This window comes from Giraffa tippelskirchi, chromosome 10, assembly GCF_054371585.1.
Source record: "Giraffa tippelskirchi isolate mGirTip1 chromosome 10, T2T-mGirTip1v1.2.pri, whole genome shotgun sequence".
Taxonomy (NCBI): domain Eukaryota; kingdom Metazoa; phylum Chordata; class Mammalia; order Artiodactyla; family Giraffidae; genus Giraffa; species Giraffa tippelskirchi.
Window position 1 is genome coordinate 146,327,619 of NC_137284.1, and position 16,414 is coordinate 146,344,032.

Consider the following 16,414-nt stretch of genomic DNA (forward strand, 5'->3'; position numbering starts at 1 on the left):
CCTCTGTCCATGGGATTTTTTAGGCAGGAATAGTAGAGTGGGTTGCCATTTCCTTCTCCATCAGCTTGCACTTCTTGAGACGTGAGTCAGGTTGAACACGCTTTGTTCACTGTGTTGCTGACAAGTATCTTTGGCAGCCTCAGTGAAGACGGCCACGGAGATTCCCTCAGAGGCCTATTCCAGATCACAAATTGGTTCCAGGAAGTGGCCCAGCAGATGCCCTTGTCACCTGCTGGCAAACCACAGAGTTCACTGCTCCAGGAGGCTGATGGTATCTGGCCTGTCTGAGTGTAAACTAAACCACAGCTGGTCGCTCCCAGAGAGGGAGCAAACACGCCCAGCCCTGGCTCTTGGCTGATGTCACCCCCTGTGGCATCCTGAGCCCTTCCCAGGCCCCTGGATGCTCAGATAGGGAGGGGGAGGTTTCCACACGACTGGCTCACTGGCATGGTCCATCTTCAGTTCACATTCCACCTGCTCAGAACCTCAGGGGCCCCTGAGCCAGTGTGGCACTCCCACCCCTGGGGCCCCGGCCCCTCACCTGTGACTGTCTTCATAGCACTCGGCACTGTCTTGGGCCAAAGTGTTCATATATTTGTTTTGTTGTTTAACGTTTGTCTCCGGCCCTCTAGCAGCCACTGTTTTGTATCCCCAGGACAGTACCTGGCAGGCCACTCTACGGTTCTCTGCTGACATTACCCCTGGTGACATATTATGAATATTTATGAAATAAACACTGCTGAATGGGTGCTGGGCGGAGTGCTTGACATATCTTGTCTCATTTCCTCTTCCTCCCCCGACCCCTGCCAATTTTTGACAATTTTAAACATTAAGGAAAATGGAAAGCACACCCAGTGAACATGAATACTTGCAGAGCCTCCAACGGTTAGCATATCATCATATTTGCTTTGTGGTTCTCTCCACACAAACGTACGTTTTGTTGGTGTTGAACCACGTGAATGAGCTTCAGACCTTGAGAAACTTGTGCCTAAATGCTTTAGCATGTTATCACCCACGAATATAGTGTTCTACGGAGGTCCATTGGCTTCCCTGGGGCTCAGCAGCAAAGAATCCACCTGCAATGCTGGAGGCACAGGAGCCCCAGGTTCAGTCCCTGCGTTGGGAAGATCCCCTGGAGAAGGGCATGGCAACCCACTCCAGTATTCCCGCCTGGAGAATCCCATGAACAGAGGAGCCTGGCGGGTTACAGTCCATGGGGTTGCAAAGAGTCAGACACAACTAAACTGACTCAGCACAGTATGGACCGTCCTTGTGCCAAGAAATGAAGAAGTGCTCCCCACAGAGACGGTGTTTAAATCCCCCCAGTTAGTTTCAGACTAGGATCCAGTCAATTTATTTTGGTGCAGTGCATTCGGCTGTGAGGTCTATTTACTCTTCACCTTAACAACCCTGTGGAGAAGACACTGAAATTACTAAAATTCCTACTTTACAGGAAACCGAGAGTGAGAGAGGTTGAGGCACTTGCCAGGGTCACACGACCGCGAAGTGGGAGACTCGGGATGCGGTCGTGTATCTCTGAACCCCGGACATGGCTCTTCTCCCCATTTCCTACCTCGTGCCCCCCTCGGCCCCCAGAGGTTTCTCTCCCGGTCTCTGGAGGCTCCCTGCAAGTCACGGGCTGAGGCCGAGGAGAAGGAGCTGACCCTGTTACTCAGCGGTTACTCGCTTTCAAGTTCCTCCAGCCACCTCCTCACCCTGATCTTTTCTCTGTTGCTCTCTGAGACAGTAGCTGTCGGCTGGGAGTGACACGGCGTCCTGCTTCTGCCTCGGTTATTTGGTGGAGGATCCACCTGAGCTGGAGGAGGGATAAGTGTGGATCCAGTAGAGGAACAAGTGGTGGCCTTCAGTCAGGTGTGCAGATACAGGGAGGGCTGCAGCGGGATGAGAAAACGTCCCACCTGGATGCATGCAGGCTCACCCAAGGAGACTCAGGAGCCATAACAGGGCAGGAAAACAGCTCCCTGAGTCATCAGTTGCTTGCTCCCTGCATGTCGAAACAAAGAGTCTCCCTTGCCGGGGGCTCCACTCCTAGAATCCATTCCCCTACAACGCAGCACAATGAATGCTGTGCACTCAGGCTTGTAAGTGACTGACCTGTGTGAACAGAGAACCCTGATGAATAGACAGTGACACGTGGGACAGACCCAGCCCTCCTATGGATTAATGTTCACACTGTAGCTGACCTCTAGGGGTCTGGGGCTCCATACATGGAAAGACCTGGATGGGGGCAGGTGCAGGAAACAGGAGACCAGCGGTGGAAAGAGACAAGGAGGGACAAAGGGGACTGCTCAGCCTCTATAATGGGATGAGGTGGCTCCTGATTATACATACAGGAAATATATATACATGTATGTCTTTAATGGGCCTCCCTGGTGGCTCAGCGGTAAAGAATTTGCCTGCAATGCAGTAGACTACAGTTCTGATCTCTGGGTCGCAAAGATCCTCTGGAGAAAGAAATGGCAACCCACTCCAGTATTCTTGCCTGGGAAATCCCATGGACAGAGGAGCCTGGCAGGCCACAGTCCATGGGGGTCCCAAAAAAGTTGGACATGACTTAGCGACTAGACAGCCACAATATGTCCTCAATGTTTCCATTTCTCTAAACACCCTGACAAATCCAGCCTTTGTGGTACAGACTCCCTCCTCCCTGCCATTCTTCCAGGGCCGCACCTCCCAGAGGCCGCTCCACACACCTCCATCCACTCTTGCCCTCCCCGGGCTGAGGTCCTGCCCCTCCCTGCCCCTCCAGGGCAAGCATCTGGCACTGTGGGAACACCTGTCCCCACCCAGTCTCTTCCAGCCTCGGGCTGTTCTTTGGACTCAGTCCATGGAGTCTTCCTCTATCCAAAACCTCTTGTGTTATGATTATTTTATGAGTCTAGGCAGGCTTTTAAAAATGAAAGCACTCAACTCTCCCCTGGGGCTAGGAACAATTCAATTTCTAGGACAAAAAGTCCAACCACACTCTGAAAAGGAAGAAGCAGAAAAATACCTCTCTTTTGGTAGTGAGTCTATCGGAAACTGAGGTGGCTAACTTCGAGTCAGACCATTCCCACACGTCGGCTTTGTCTCTTCACTGCTGACAGGAGCAGAGGTGATGAGATGCTGGGCTTGTCCAGGGGAGTTCATGGCCTGCACTGTTGAACCCACACGCTGGTCAAGAGACCTGCCGCTGAACTCTGTGCCCAGGCCCCAGGGGTGAGTGACCACAGTGGAAGATGTGGAGGTGCCCCTGCAAGACCCCAACTATCTTCTCGAGGCCTACAGTGCAGACCTCAGTGAGAACAAAGAGCCTGGTCTTCCCAGGAGGGTGGGCTGCTCCAGTGTGGCCCAATGTGAGGCTACATGGTGGTACTGGAGACAGCAGGCAGCCCAAGGCCACTCACAGTAAAAAAGGCGAGATGAAAGGTCTCAGCAACCCCACAGCCCACAAGGGGTCCCCTGACTGTCTTTCAGGCCCCAGACTTGGCTCCATCAGGGTTGAACTCACCTGGTTACTTCTGCTGGCCGGAGACGAGGGGCCGCCTGTCTCAGGCATGGAGTCATCTGCCCTCCTAGGTTCATCCCAGTTCTCTAAGGGCTCCCTCTCCCTGCTTCCACCTGTCCCCTGAGTCCCTCCACCGACCTCAAGACAGGTGGTGCTTCCCAAGACCTGTCTCAGATACTGGGAGGGCCCCACACCCTCAAGGACTTTCCACGTGAGAAATAAGAGGGGTCTCACACTTACACAGTGACCCTCCCCCCAGGGGTACCCACCCCCTTCATGAGGGAGCAGCCCCGGGACCCAAGGGATTCTCCACACACTGCCCTCAAATCCTGGCCACTTCTCCTCCCTGCCTACCTGATGCCAGGACACCCCATGGCCACAGAAGCAGGCCTTGTGAGGCTCTTCCCTGACCAGGTTAATAACACTGGTGATGATCACGGCCTTTAAGGGAGGCCAGCCGCACACGACAGTGTGACACCCCGGCACTAACGCCCGTGAGGAAGACTAAGCTGGGGAGGGGGTTTTCATCAGACCTGGCTCTCGGTGATGTCATACAGATGCTTTCCAAACAGTGAGTGTATTTGTGCAGACCTCCCCAGGCCTGCACCGTGATGCGTGTGACTTGGCTGCCAGCCGGTCAATTACAAGGAGAGGGATGGCTGGATGGAGATGCTCACAGCACAGAGTGAGGTGGAGATACTCCCAGGTGCAGTCCACGTGCATCAGAACACCCCCGCTTTCTAGAAGACGTTAGAGCAAAAATGCAGGCAAGTAGAAAACAAGAGGCTTTCTCCCCCCCAAATAAAAGCCAAATTCATCAGTTAGTGAAAAACTGATGTCTGATGGGGAGACTATTGGAGGTCTCTGGCTGTGAAGGAAATCTATTTAGGAAAACAGTTTAAACGGCTTGCTAAAATTTCTTTTATTTCTGTAAAATAAATCTGGCAGGGAAAGCTAGATTTTTTATAATAATGCAGACTGAGAACTTTCCCTACCATGTACCATGAGGGTATACAGCTATCTATCTAGCATCTGTCTTTCATCTATCTATTTATCATAGAGCAGAGTAGTGGCAGAGGGCTTTCCTAGGTGGCGCAGTGGTAAAGAATTCGCCTGCAAATGCAGGAGACACAGGAGACTCGGGTTTGATCCCTGGGTTGGGAAGATCCCCTAGAAGGAAATGGCAATCCGCTCCAGTATTCTTGCCTGGAAAATTCCATGGACAGAGGAGCCTGGCGGGATACAGTCCATCGGGTTGCAAACAGTCAGACACGACTGAGCATGTACACAGACAGTGGTGGCAGAAGGTCAGACAAATGAGAGAGACAGAAAGAGAGACAGGGAGAGCAGGACCAACTTCTGCCCTAAATACAAACACTGTGAATCTTTGGTCAAGTAGAAGTTGTCGGTCACTCAGCTCTGGGTGAGGTGAACAAAAACCCTCTAGAGAGGCAAACTTCTAGGGAAAGGGTCTTACATCCCTGTCAGTCTTGGGACCAAGTTCATGAACTCCATCAAGGTCCAACTTTCTCTACAAAGAAACAGACATTTCTACTCCTGGGGACCCATCAGAGAACCCAGGCCACAGGGACCACACTACATGCCATTCTGTGACCACAGAACCTAGCTTGCACCAATCCAAATTATAGATCCACAGACACAAATTATAGATCCTGAAGTTCCTTCGGAGTTCAGATCGGGAGATAACCTTTGTCAAGATCAATTCCCAATCTCATGATGAATGTCTATGCTTTAGAAGAAAATTGAATCTACTTATTTACCATAAAGATGTGTGAGGGGATGGGAGTTTTTAGGACAGTATTTCTTAACTGGTTTATGTATAGATTCCTTTGACTCTCCAGTGAATCCTGGGAACACTCTCCCTAGTAAAATACATACACTTCGCAGTTTTCAGTGTTGGGGGGAGTCACAGATTCCCTAAGGCCCACCCATGAGCAGCAAGGTAAGGATCCCTGGTCTACAGGCTGAAGCTCTAACCACCTGGCTTATCTATTCCACTGCATTTTTGCTCATGAAGCTTCTTTCATAGGCCATCAGAAGGCTGGTTTCCACCTGTCTCCTCAGACCCCCAAACTGGGATTACATGGCTTTCATACACAGCAGATTTAAATACCTTGACTCAGACAGCAGGAGAGCCAGTCTGGCCACTGTGCCTGAGAATTAGACAGTGATTTTGAGCCAGAACTGTGCCATTTCTGCAAGCAAAATACAACGACTGAAACAGCATTTAAGCTATAGCTAATTTGGAAGAGACCTTCACTGCAATGATTAAGACAAGGTATAATTTAAAAAACCTGGAGAGGTAACCTCCTGCAACGATGATGATGGCTCTGGCTGAGGAGGCCAGCTTTTCATAGACTTATGTTTCTCTGGCTGCTGAGACAGCTCAGGGTCTGTTTGGGCTACAAAGCCTCCCTTTGCTTTGGGGTCTGAAGACACATAAATTTGAGACTGTCTGGCTTGTTTATCTTAAGAGATTTTATTGGGGATCAGACAGGTCTCTGAATCCAACCTGACACAGAAAGAAAAGCTTTCTAGTAACTTTTATGAGCTGAATTTCTGTCCTTCCAGCCTCCCCTCCTCCCATCACCATGGCAATAGAGGAGAAGATGAGGGGTTTAGTGCTATCTTGTTTGGGGATCTTAATGGTATCTGCTGAACTGTGTCCTCACAAATTCGTATGTTGAAGTCCTAATCCCTAGTAGCTCAGAATGTGACTTTATTTGGAGCTGAGGTCCTTGCAGATGTAATTAGTTAAGGTGAGGTCATTAGGATGGGCCCTGCGTGCACACGTATGTGCTCAGTCACTCAGTCATGTCCGACTCTTTGCGACCCCATGGACTGCAGCCTGCCAGGCTCCTCTGTCCATGGGATTCTCCAGGCAAAAATATTGAAGTGGGTTGCCATTTCCTCCTCCAGGAGATCTTCCCAACCCAGGGACTGAACCAGCATCTCCTGTGTCTCCTGCTTTGCAGGTGGATTCTTCACTCACTGAGCCATCGGGGAAGGTCCTAATCCATCATAAAAAGGAGAGATCTGGACATGCAGACATGCATGCAGGGAGAATGCCATGTGAACATAAAGGCAGATGGGGGAGATGTGTCTACAAGCCAAGGAATGCCAAAGACGGCCAGCAAACCACTAGAAGCCAGGAGAGAGGCAAGATTCTACCTGACAGCCCTCAGAAGGAATGAACTCTGCTGATGCCTTGATCTCAGACTTCTAGACTCCAGAACTGTGACACAGGACATTTCTGCTTTCTAAGCAAGTGATCCCCAACCTTTGTGGCACCAGGGACTGGTTTCATGGAAGATGATTTTTCCATGGACCAGGGGAGGGGATGGTTTCAAGATGATTCAAGGTATTACGTTTACTATGCACTTTATTTCTACTATTATGATGTCAGCTCCACCTCAGATCATCAGGCATTAGATCCCAGACGCTGGAGACCCCTGTTCTAGGTCACTTTGTTTATGATACTTTGTTACAGTAGCCCCAGGAAACAAACACACTGACCTGGGCCTTTGGTAGGCCACAAGGAAATGCCTCATCGTCCCATTTCAAACATCATCAAAAAGTACTCAACTACACAGATTTTTACAGACCAGGTAGTGGGAACATAAAGTCACTCTTGGCCCACCTTAATCTCTGGACCCTGGAACTGTAACGATCTTTCTATTTACAGAGGAGTGTCTGTATATCTGAGATAGTCTGGGAAGAAGAGGAACGAAGGTGAGCCATTCATAGCTTGGCTTGAAAAGCTAGGCTAGAGTCAGCAGAATGGTGCAGACCCGTTTTCTGCCTGAAAACCTTAAGATCAAATACAAATGGAAGTCTTGACGTTACACTCCCAAGCAGCGCCCCTGGTGGAGACCACAGGTACAGGAAAAGGTTTGCCACTCCCGCTAATACACAGAGCAACTCGGGAAGGGATTTCTACCTGTGGGAGAACACAGGTGAGAAGGGGTCCAGAGAAGCCCAGGGAGTCATGGGCTGGGGCTCCATGCAGGAGCCTGTTCTCCAAGGAGTCACCTAACTCCCCAAAAGCATCAGCTGGCCCCTATCTGCGAGAATTAGGAAAAGCCCCACCGCCCCCATCTACTGTGGGCAGGCTCACAGAGAGGAGGTGAATTTGAAAAATGTGCCCTTTCCTCCAGATGACAGGGCTCTGCAATCAGGTAAGAGCTGAATTCCAGATCCTAATGGCTTCCCCCGCCCCAGGCCAGGTGCCGGGTGTTCACTGAGCAGCTTACACAGACGTAAATGGCAGTTCTGCTTGCTCTCTTGGTTCTCAGTCTCTATCTGCTTCTATTCATGCACTTATCCCAAATGGGTGGGAGACAGCTTGTTGCTCAAGAATGAGAGCCGGGACTTCCCAGTGGTCCAGTGACTAAGACTGGGAGCTCCCAATGCAGGGGGCTTGGGTTCGATCCCAGGTCATGGAACTAGATCCCACATGCCACACCTAAAGATGCCGCATGCCGCAACTAAGACCCAGCACAGCCAAGTAAGTAAAAATAAATACTAAAAAAATAAAAAAGAATGGCAGCCAAGGCTCCAAACGTGGGTAAGAAGTGCTGGGTGGTCCACATTTCAAGTCCAAGGAGGCCAACAGTCAGACCAAGCCTATCCACAGGGCTTACTGCTGCTGCTGCTAAGTCACTTCAGTTGTGTCCGACTCTGTGCGACTCCATGGACGGCAGCCCACCAGGCTCCCCCGCTCCTGGGATTCTCCAGGCAAGAACACTGGAGTGGGTTGCCATTTCCTTCTCCAATTCATGAGAGTGAAATGTGAAAGTGAAGTCGCTCAGTCATTGAAAACGTTCCCTTTTTCCCATCCTCCTCCTCCAACACCCCCCCCCCACCTTACCCCCATCCTCGCCCCCAGGGAAGGAGGTCAGAAGCCTTTGGGAGCTCAGTGCTTGTGGGGAGAAGCTATTCTCTTAAAAGGCGGTTGGTGCTTTCCCTCCATGAAGCCAAGTTGGGGACTACAAGAAAATCCTTAGGGATTTTCTAGGGGGGGGGTGTCTGAAAAAGAGGAGACTGGAGTCCCTTTCTACCTGATTGTTTGCTGAACTGCAGAAACCACTTGCATCCTGGGTTTGTTCTGGAGCAAGTGGGCTGGTCGGATGAGGTGGCTCTGGGCCAGGCCGGTCCAGAAACCCCGGAGGTTGGCCCTGCCCGGTCTTCTGTGTCTCTAACCTGGGGTACACTCAGGGAGCGTGCACTCAGGCTAACCCTGGTGGCGCTCCCTCTGACACCCTGGTCTCCCCGAACACCTTCCCCAGTCCCGATAAGTAGTGGGGTATCCTGAGCCAGAATTTTTCCAGACAGGTCTTATGCCCAGTGTGGCTCTGAGCTGATCTCTGTGGGGCCACCGGCCCGCCCTTCTGAAGAGCGAGACATCCTTAACAGGAGGCCTGACTCAAGGCTTGGACCAGACCCGCCTCCGCCGGCGGAGCTGGCCCCAGGCCGCGTCTTGTCGGGCAGGGAAGCGCCATCCCTCATCCGCCCCCAACAAGGCCTGGAACGGGGTCCAGTCCCCTCCACAGAACTTTCCCGCACTCACCAGAACGTTCCACAGGTCTACGTAGCCTCGGCCACCCGAAGTTAGAACGTGGTAGTATACCCTTGTATATCACTAGATGGCGACCCCGCGTCAAGAGAAAGCGAAACATCCCTGGAAACAGCGCCGCTCACCGCCTGCTGGCCTCTCCGCCGAGGCGAGGTCCCTGGAGGGAATCAAGACAGAAGAAGGTGCAGGCGGAAGGTGCTGGCTTTCGGGTTAGCCCGGGGACTCCGGGGGGCATGGCCCCGCGGGGCAATTCCTCCCCCAGGCCCGCCGGGAGCGGGGATGTCCTTCCCCAGCAGGACGCCCAAGCGCCAGCCCAGCTTCCCGCGGCTGCGGAGCTGTGTGCACACGCGGAGTGGCTCCTCGTTACCCGCTGGGGACCAGTTTTGCCCCCCAAAGGCTGTTTTCAGGTGAAGCACCATCTCAGGGCCAGGACGTGAGCCCTGCGAGAGGGGGAGAGAACGCTCACGGCTGAGCACCGGCCTCCAAGACACAGGCTCAAGGCCACGGCCAAGGTGGCCCCCACGCGCCGCAGCAAGGTCAGACCCGGGGCGGGTTCCTAGGAAAACCAGAGTGGCTCCGTGTGCTCGCAACTGTACAGTTTAAATAATAATAATAATAACAACAACAGCGGGCTTCCCAGGTGGCGCTAGTGGTAAACAACCCTCCTGCCGACGCAGGAGACGTAAGAGATGCAGGTTTCATTCCTGGGTCGGAAAGATCCCCTGGAGGAGGGCTTGGCAACCCACTCCGGTATTCTTGCCTGGAGAATCCCATGGACAGAGGAGCCTGGTGGGCTCCATGGGGTCACAAAGGGACGGACACAACTGAAGCAACTTCGCCAAAACAACAGCAACAATAATGAAAGCTCTGCAGTGTGTTTGGAAGCTTGTGGAATTGGCCCGAAGGTGCTCAGCTGTGTCCGACTCTTTGTGACCCCATGGACTGTAGCCCCAGTTCCTCTGTCCATGGGATTTCCCAGGCAAGAGTACTGGAGTGGGTTGCCATTTCCTCCTCCAGGGAATCTTCCCCACTCAAGGATCGAACCTGAGTTTCCTGCATTGCAGGTGGATTCTTTACCACTGAGCCACAAGGACGCTGTCTGGGCATATTTGAAAAGTGGCAACCGGAGGCCACTTTCGAATCTTCACCCTTTATATTAATTCGCAGTACTATTTATTTTGTGTATGTTTCATTTCAGTCCTGAAACAACTCCCTCAGGGAGATGGGGAACGGAGCTTTACTGCAGGGAGGTGACTTGCCCAAGCCCAGTGGTAAATCCTTTTCATTATAGGGGACTGGAATGCAAAAGTAGGAAGTCAAGAAACACCTGGCGTTACAGGCAAATTTGGCCTTGGAGTACAGAATGAAGCAGGGCAAAGGCTAATAGAGTTTTGCCAAGAGAATACATTGGTCATAGCAAACACCCTCTTCCAACAACACAAGAGAAGACTCTACACGTGGACATCACCAGATGGTCAACACCGAAATCAGATTGATTATATTCTTTGCAGCCAAAGATGGAGAAGCTCTATACAGTCAGCAAAAACAAGACCGGGAGCAGACTGTGGCTCAGATCATGAACTGCTTATTGCCAAATTCAGACTTAAATTGAAGAAAGTAGGGAAAACCACTAGTCCAGGTATGACCTAGATCAGATCCCTTATGAGTACACAGTAGAAGTGACAAATAGATTTAAGGGACTAGATCTGATAGACACAGTGCCTGATGAACTATGGACAGAGGTTCGTGACATTGTACAGGATACAGGGATCAAGATAATCCCCATGGAAAAGAAATGCAAAAAAGCAAAATGGCTGTCTGAGGAGGCCTTACAGATAGCTGGGAAGAGAAGAGAAGCGAAAAGCAAAGGAGAAAAGGAAAGATATTCCCATCTGAATGCAGAGTTCCAAAGAATAACAAGGAGAGATAAGAAAGCCTTCCTCAGCAATCAGTGCAAAGAAATAGAGGAAAACAACAGATTGGGAAAGACTAGAGATCTCTTCAAGAAAATTAGAGATACCAAAGGAACATTTCATGCAAAGATAGGCTCGATAAAGGACAGAAATGGTATGGACCTGACAGAAGAAGAAGATATTAAGAAGAGGTGGCAAGAATACACAGAAGTACTGTGCAAAAAAGATCTTCATGACCCAGATAATCACAATGGTATGATCACTCACCTAGAGCCAGACATGCTGGAATGTGAAGTCAAGTGGGCCTTAGAAAGCATCACTACGAACAAAGCTAGTGGAGGTGATGGAGTTCCAGTGGAGCTATTTCAAATCCTGAAAGATGATGCTGTGAAAGTGCTGCACTCGATATGCCAGCAAATTTGGAAAACTCAGCAGTGGCCAGTGGAAAAGGTCAGTTTTTGTTCCAATCCCAAAGAAAGGCAATGCCAAAGAATGCTCAAACTACCCCACAATTGCACTCATCTCACATGCTAGTAAAGTAATACTCAAAATTCTCCAAGCCAGGCTTCAGCAATACGTGAACCGTGAACTTCCAGATGTTCAAGCTGGTTTTAGAAAAGGCAGAGGAACCAGAGATCAAATTGACAGTATCCACTGGATCATCAAAAAAGCAAGAGAGTTCCAGAAAAACATCTATTTCTGCTTTATTGACTATGCCAAAGCCTTTGACTGTGTGGATCACAATAAACTGTGGAAAATGACCTGTCTCTTGAGAAACCTGTATGCAGGTCAGGAAGCAACAATTAGAACTGGACATGGAAAAACAGACTGGTTCCAAATAGGAAAAGGAGTCCGTCAAGGCTGTATATTGTCACCCTGCTTATTTAACTTATATGCAGAGTACATCATGAGAAACGCTGGGCTGGAAGAAACACAAGCTGGAATCAAGATTGCTGGGAGAAATATCGATAACCTCAGATATGCAGATGACACCACCCTTATGGCAGAAAGTGAAGAAGAACTAAAGAGCCTCTTGATGAAAGCGAAAGAGGAGAGTGAAAAAGTTGGCTTAAAGCTCAATGTTCAGAAAACTAAGATCATGGCATCTGGTCCCATCACTTCATGGGAAATAGATGGGGAAACAGTGGAAACAGTGTCAGACTTTATTTTTGGGGGCTCCAAAATCACTGCAGATGGTGATTGCAGCCATGGAATTAAAAGACGCTTACTCCTTGGAAGGAAGGTTATGGCAAACCTAGATAGCATATTTAAAAGCAGAGACATAACTTTGCCAACAAAAGTCCCCCTAGTCAAGGCTATGGTTTTTCCAGTGGTCATGTATAGATGTGAGAGTTGGACAGTGAAGAAAGCTGAGCACCGCAGAATTGATGCTTTTGAACTGTGGTGTTGGAGAAGACTCTTGAGAGTCCCTTGGACTGCAAGGAGATCCAACCAGTCCATCCTAAAGGAGATCAATCCTGGGTGTTCATTGGAAGGACTGATGTTGAAGCTGAAACTCCAATACTTTGGCCACCTCATGCGAAGAGTTGACTCATTGGAAAAGACCCTAATGCTGGGTAGGATTGGGAGCAGGAGGAGAAGGGGATGACAGAGGATGAGATGGTTGGATGGCATCACCGACTCGATGGACATGGGTTTGGGTGGGTTCCAGGAGTTGGTGATGGACAGGGAGGCCTGGCGTGCTGCAATTCACGGGGTTGCAAAGAGTCAGACACGACTGAGCGACTGAACTGAACTGAACTGAACTAAGTCTCCTCATAGCAAACTACCCCACCTGGGTAAGGTTCATTGCCTACCCCTCCCCCACTACAGCATCCACTCCGGAACCACAGGGAGATGCCTACAACTCTCCAATCTCCAATCCGCCCCCTCACCCAGGCTTTCTTGCTCAGCCTCTCTCTGGGCAGGGCAGCCCCAGAACTTTCCGTTTTCTAGAAGTGTTCCCTGCACCACAGCTGCTGCTTCAGAATCCAACTTATGGGTTTCTTGTTGGGCTTCTGGCCCCCAGAGGACACTCCCCTTCCCTGTTGGCTATTCACTGTGCCCCATGGTTGCCAAATTCGGGCTTCTGGTCTGGGTGAGGGAAAACATCTCATAGTAACTACCAAAAGTCCAAAGCAGTTCACATGGTTGGGGGAAGAGTCCGCAGCAGCTGCTTTGTCTTCAAGAGACCTGTTTCTCAGGGGCTTCTTAAATCTTGAACTATTCAAACATGGCAATGGCTCTAGAGAATTTAATGACTGTCACAACTGGGTGTGTCTGTAGGGGGGAGGTGCTAGTGACATCTAGTGGGTAGACAGACACCATGGTGTCATTAGGGCTTCCCTGTAGCTCAAATGGTAAAGAATCTGCCTGCAATGCAGGAGACATTGAACCCAACCTGGGTTCAGTCCCTGGGTTGGGAAGATCCCCTGGAGAAGGAAATGGCAATCCACTCCAGTATTCTTGCCTGGTGAATTCTGTGAACAGAGGAGCCTGGCGGGCTACACCCCGTGGGGTTGCAAAGAGTCAGACATGACTGAGTGATTAAATTTCACTTTTCATTTCATGCTGTCATTACACATCCTACATTGCACAAGACAGCTCCCCTCCACCCGCCTACTCCTGTAACAAAGAATCATCCAGACCAAAATGTCAATAGTGCAGAAGTTGCAAAACCCTGGGACATGGCTTTTTAGGTTTATTTGACTCCTGAGTTGCTCCTTTAAAAAAAATCTCAATCTGAAAGAAGTTTTGGTGTATATATACACGATGGAATATTATTCAGCTGTAAAAAGAGTGAAATAACACCATTTTCAGCAACATGGATGGACACAGAGATTATTATACTAACTGAAATAAGTCGGACAGAAAAAGACAAATATCATATATCACTTATATGTGAAATCTAAAAACAAGAATAGAAATGAATCTATTTACAAAATAGAAACAGACTCACAAACATAAAAAACAAACTTATGGTTACCAAAGGGAAAGGCAGGGGAGGGATGAATTAGGAGTATGGAATTAACAGGTACACACTGCTATATATAAAATAGATAAGCAACAATGGTTTACTAGATAACACAGGGAACAATATTCAATATCTTGTAATAACCTATAATGTAAAATAATCTGAAAAATATGACTGACCCACTTTGCTGTACACCTGAGACTAGCACAATATTATAAACCAAATATACTTTAAAAAATCTCAATGCAGAGTGTTCCTGTGCTTATTCTCATCCTGCAAGGTAACTACTTGTTAACTTATCTACTTGTTACTAGTTTCTTTTTTTACTTCGTGACCTTTTTTCAAACCATTGTGCCAGTTTGTATCATTTCTGGAGCATCGCTTAACATTCAGTAATGTACTGCATGCGTGCCTGTGTGCTAAGTCGCTTCAGTCATGTCAGACTCTTTGCGACCTTATGGACTGTAGCCCACCAGACTCCCCTGTCCATGGGATTCTCCAGGGAAGAATACTGGAGTGGGTTGCCATTTCTCCTCCAGGGTATCTTCCCAACCCAGGTATCCTCCAGGATATCTTTCCAACCTAGGGATGGCACCTTCATCTGTTAAGTCTCCTGTATTGGCAGGCAGGTTCTTTACCACTAGCGCCACCTGGGAAGCCCTCAGGAATGCAGGGACAACAGCAAAATTGCAGTGAGAGGTGGATGCTGGCTAAGTGAGGCCCACTTACTGGATAACTGTCCTACACCTTTGAAAAACTACACATGCCTACATATCCTGGGACTTTGGTCACACAAAATGAGAACACTGAGACTTAGACTCACTACAACTTACCCAGAATCTTCTTGGGTTGTATGGTATTAATTTTCCCTAAGAGGTTTAGACTGCAAGTATTTACTGGGTGGGTTTAGAGTAAGTGAGAAACTAAGCAGGACGAGATAGAACCCCCTTGTGTGAGGACAGGTGCTGACACCTAAACGCCTCTTGGGGGCGCTGTTCTCTCTTCAGAACAGCTTATGCTCACCTGTGGTCCCTTCCCTCCTGTGATCAACTGATGTGTTCAGTCCATGAATGATTCTGATGCTGCCGTCAAAACCCTTCACACGTTCCCGTCAGTGGGGTCAGGGAGACCCGGCTCAGGAATCCTGCTTTACTGATTTCCTGTCCTCAGGAGGGAAGTGGAATATTTCTGACGAAGCAGTGCAAAGACACGAAGCATACCCTTGGGCACACTTCAACTCTCACTCTGAATAATTAATCTTGTGCATTATTTTATAACTCTCGGCTTGCAGAATGTTTACTCACACAATATTTTGAGTTGAACCACTTCAGAGAACTTTTGACCCAGTAATTCCCCTTCTAGAAATTTCTTCCACAGAAACACTGGTACAGGGCACAGAAGTAACTGTGCTAGAATATTTATCACAGCGCTGCTCATACTATTAAAAAATTATGAATAATTTAAATGTCCATCCATAGGAGAATAACGAAGTAATAATTATGGTATCGCCATACTGTAGAATTCTGTATGTTAAAAAAAGAATGCTATAGAGCTATAGGAAGTGACACCAGAAGCAAGTTGCAGAATGTATTAGATTCATTTTTGTAAAAAAAGTCGCAAATACTTATTTTACATATACTAAAAAGTGCTTAGAAGCACATGAAGTATACCAAACTCTAGTGAACAGTTAAAATTTATATATTGCCTGCATGAAAACAGCTTCTGTATTAGCTTTATAATTTAAAAAAATGTGTTTATTTTGGTTATTTTAGAAAAAAAGGTACAAAGTCAGATTTGGTTTTCATCCTCAGCCAGTGTGTTTTTTGTGTCCCTTGCAGGTTCCTGTTACCCTCCAGGGAGAAGGCTAATGCATGAGGCAGTGGTTTGGAGCAGGATTATTATTGAAGACATCACTCTCATCATAAAGTCAATCTTTTGGCCAACGTTAGCTTCTTTTTTTCTTTTCTTTTTTTTTGGCTGCAGGGCATGTGGGATCTTGGTTCCCTAGCCAGGGATCAAACCCGCTCCCCCTGCACTGGGAGTGTGGAGTCTTAACCGCTAGACCGCCAGAGAAGTCCCAAGACTAGCTTTTCTTGACTGCAGAAGTTGCTTGCGTTAGCAAATACAGCTCCCTGTCAGAGCTGGTACCCAGGATGCTCACCAAGCGACCCAGCTTCCATCCACCGGTGGGGCCCTTGTCATGAAGCTCTGAGTGCCAGGATTGGGTGTGTCCTTGGCCTCTGTGTTCCCAGACCTAGTACCCTGCTCAATAACTGTTAACAGAATTTGTTGAAGGAAGGGTGTTTGAAACCTGTTGATTTGGTTTTCAGATCTTGGGGCAGTGGGGTGTCTATGAAGGTGGCTGGAAGTTCCTGGGTCATGAGTCCCAGGGTGTTTCCTGGGTTCCTAACTCTGTACGGTTG

At 48.9% G+C, this 16,414-nt stretch overlaps 2 long non-coding RNA genes across 3 annotated transcripts; one reads left to right on the plus strand and one right to left on the minus strand.

The window, feature by feature from the left end:
- Positions 1-1,335: 1,335 nt before the first annotated feature.
- Positions 1,336-9,055, minus strand: LOC145523230 (uncharacterized). 2 transcript variants are annotated; one of them, XR_014066438.1, is made up of 6 exons: positions 8,590-9,055; positions 4,042-4,248; positions 3,014-3,097; positions 1,920-2,115; positions 1,574-1,811; positions 1,336-1,410 (listed from the first exon to the last, which is right to left on the minus strand). It is a non-coding gene; the product is annotated as an uncharacterized LOC145523230 (long non-coding RNA). The 2 variants fall into 2 exon arrangements; XR_014066439.1 differs by having other exon boundaries at positions 1,574-1,816; positions 3,014-3,158; positions 3,512-4,248.
- LOC145523231 (uncharacterized) lies at positions 6,989-15,934 on the plus strand. The gene is made up of 3 exons (XR_014066440.1): positions 6,989-7,137; positions 7,215-9,640; positions 15,830-15,934. It is a non-coding gene; the product is annotated as an uncharacterized LOC145523231 (long non-coding RNA).
- The last annotated feature ends 480 nt before the right edge of the window (positions 15,935-16,414 follow it).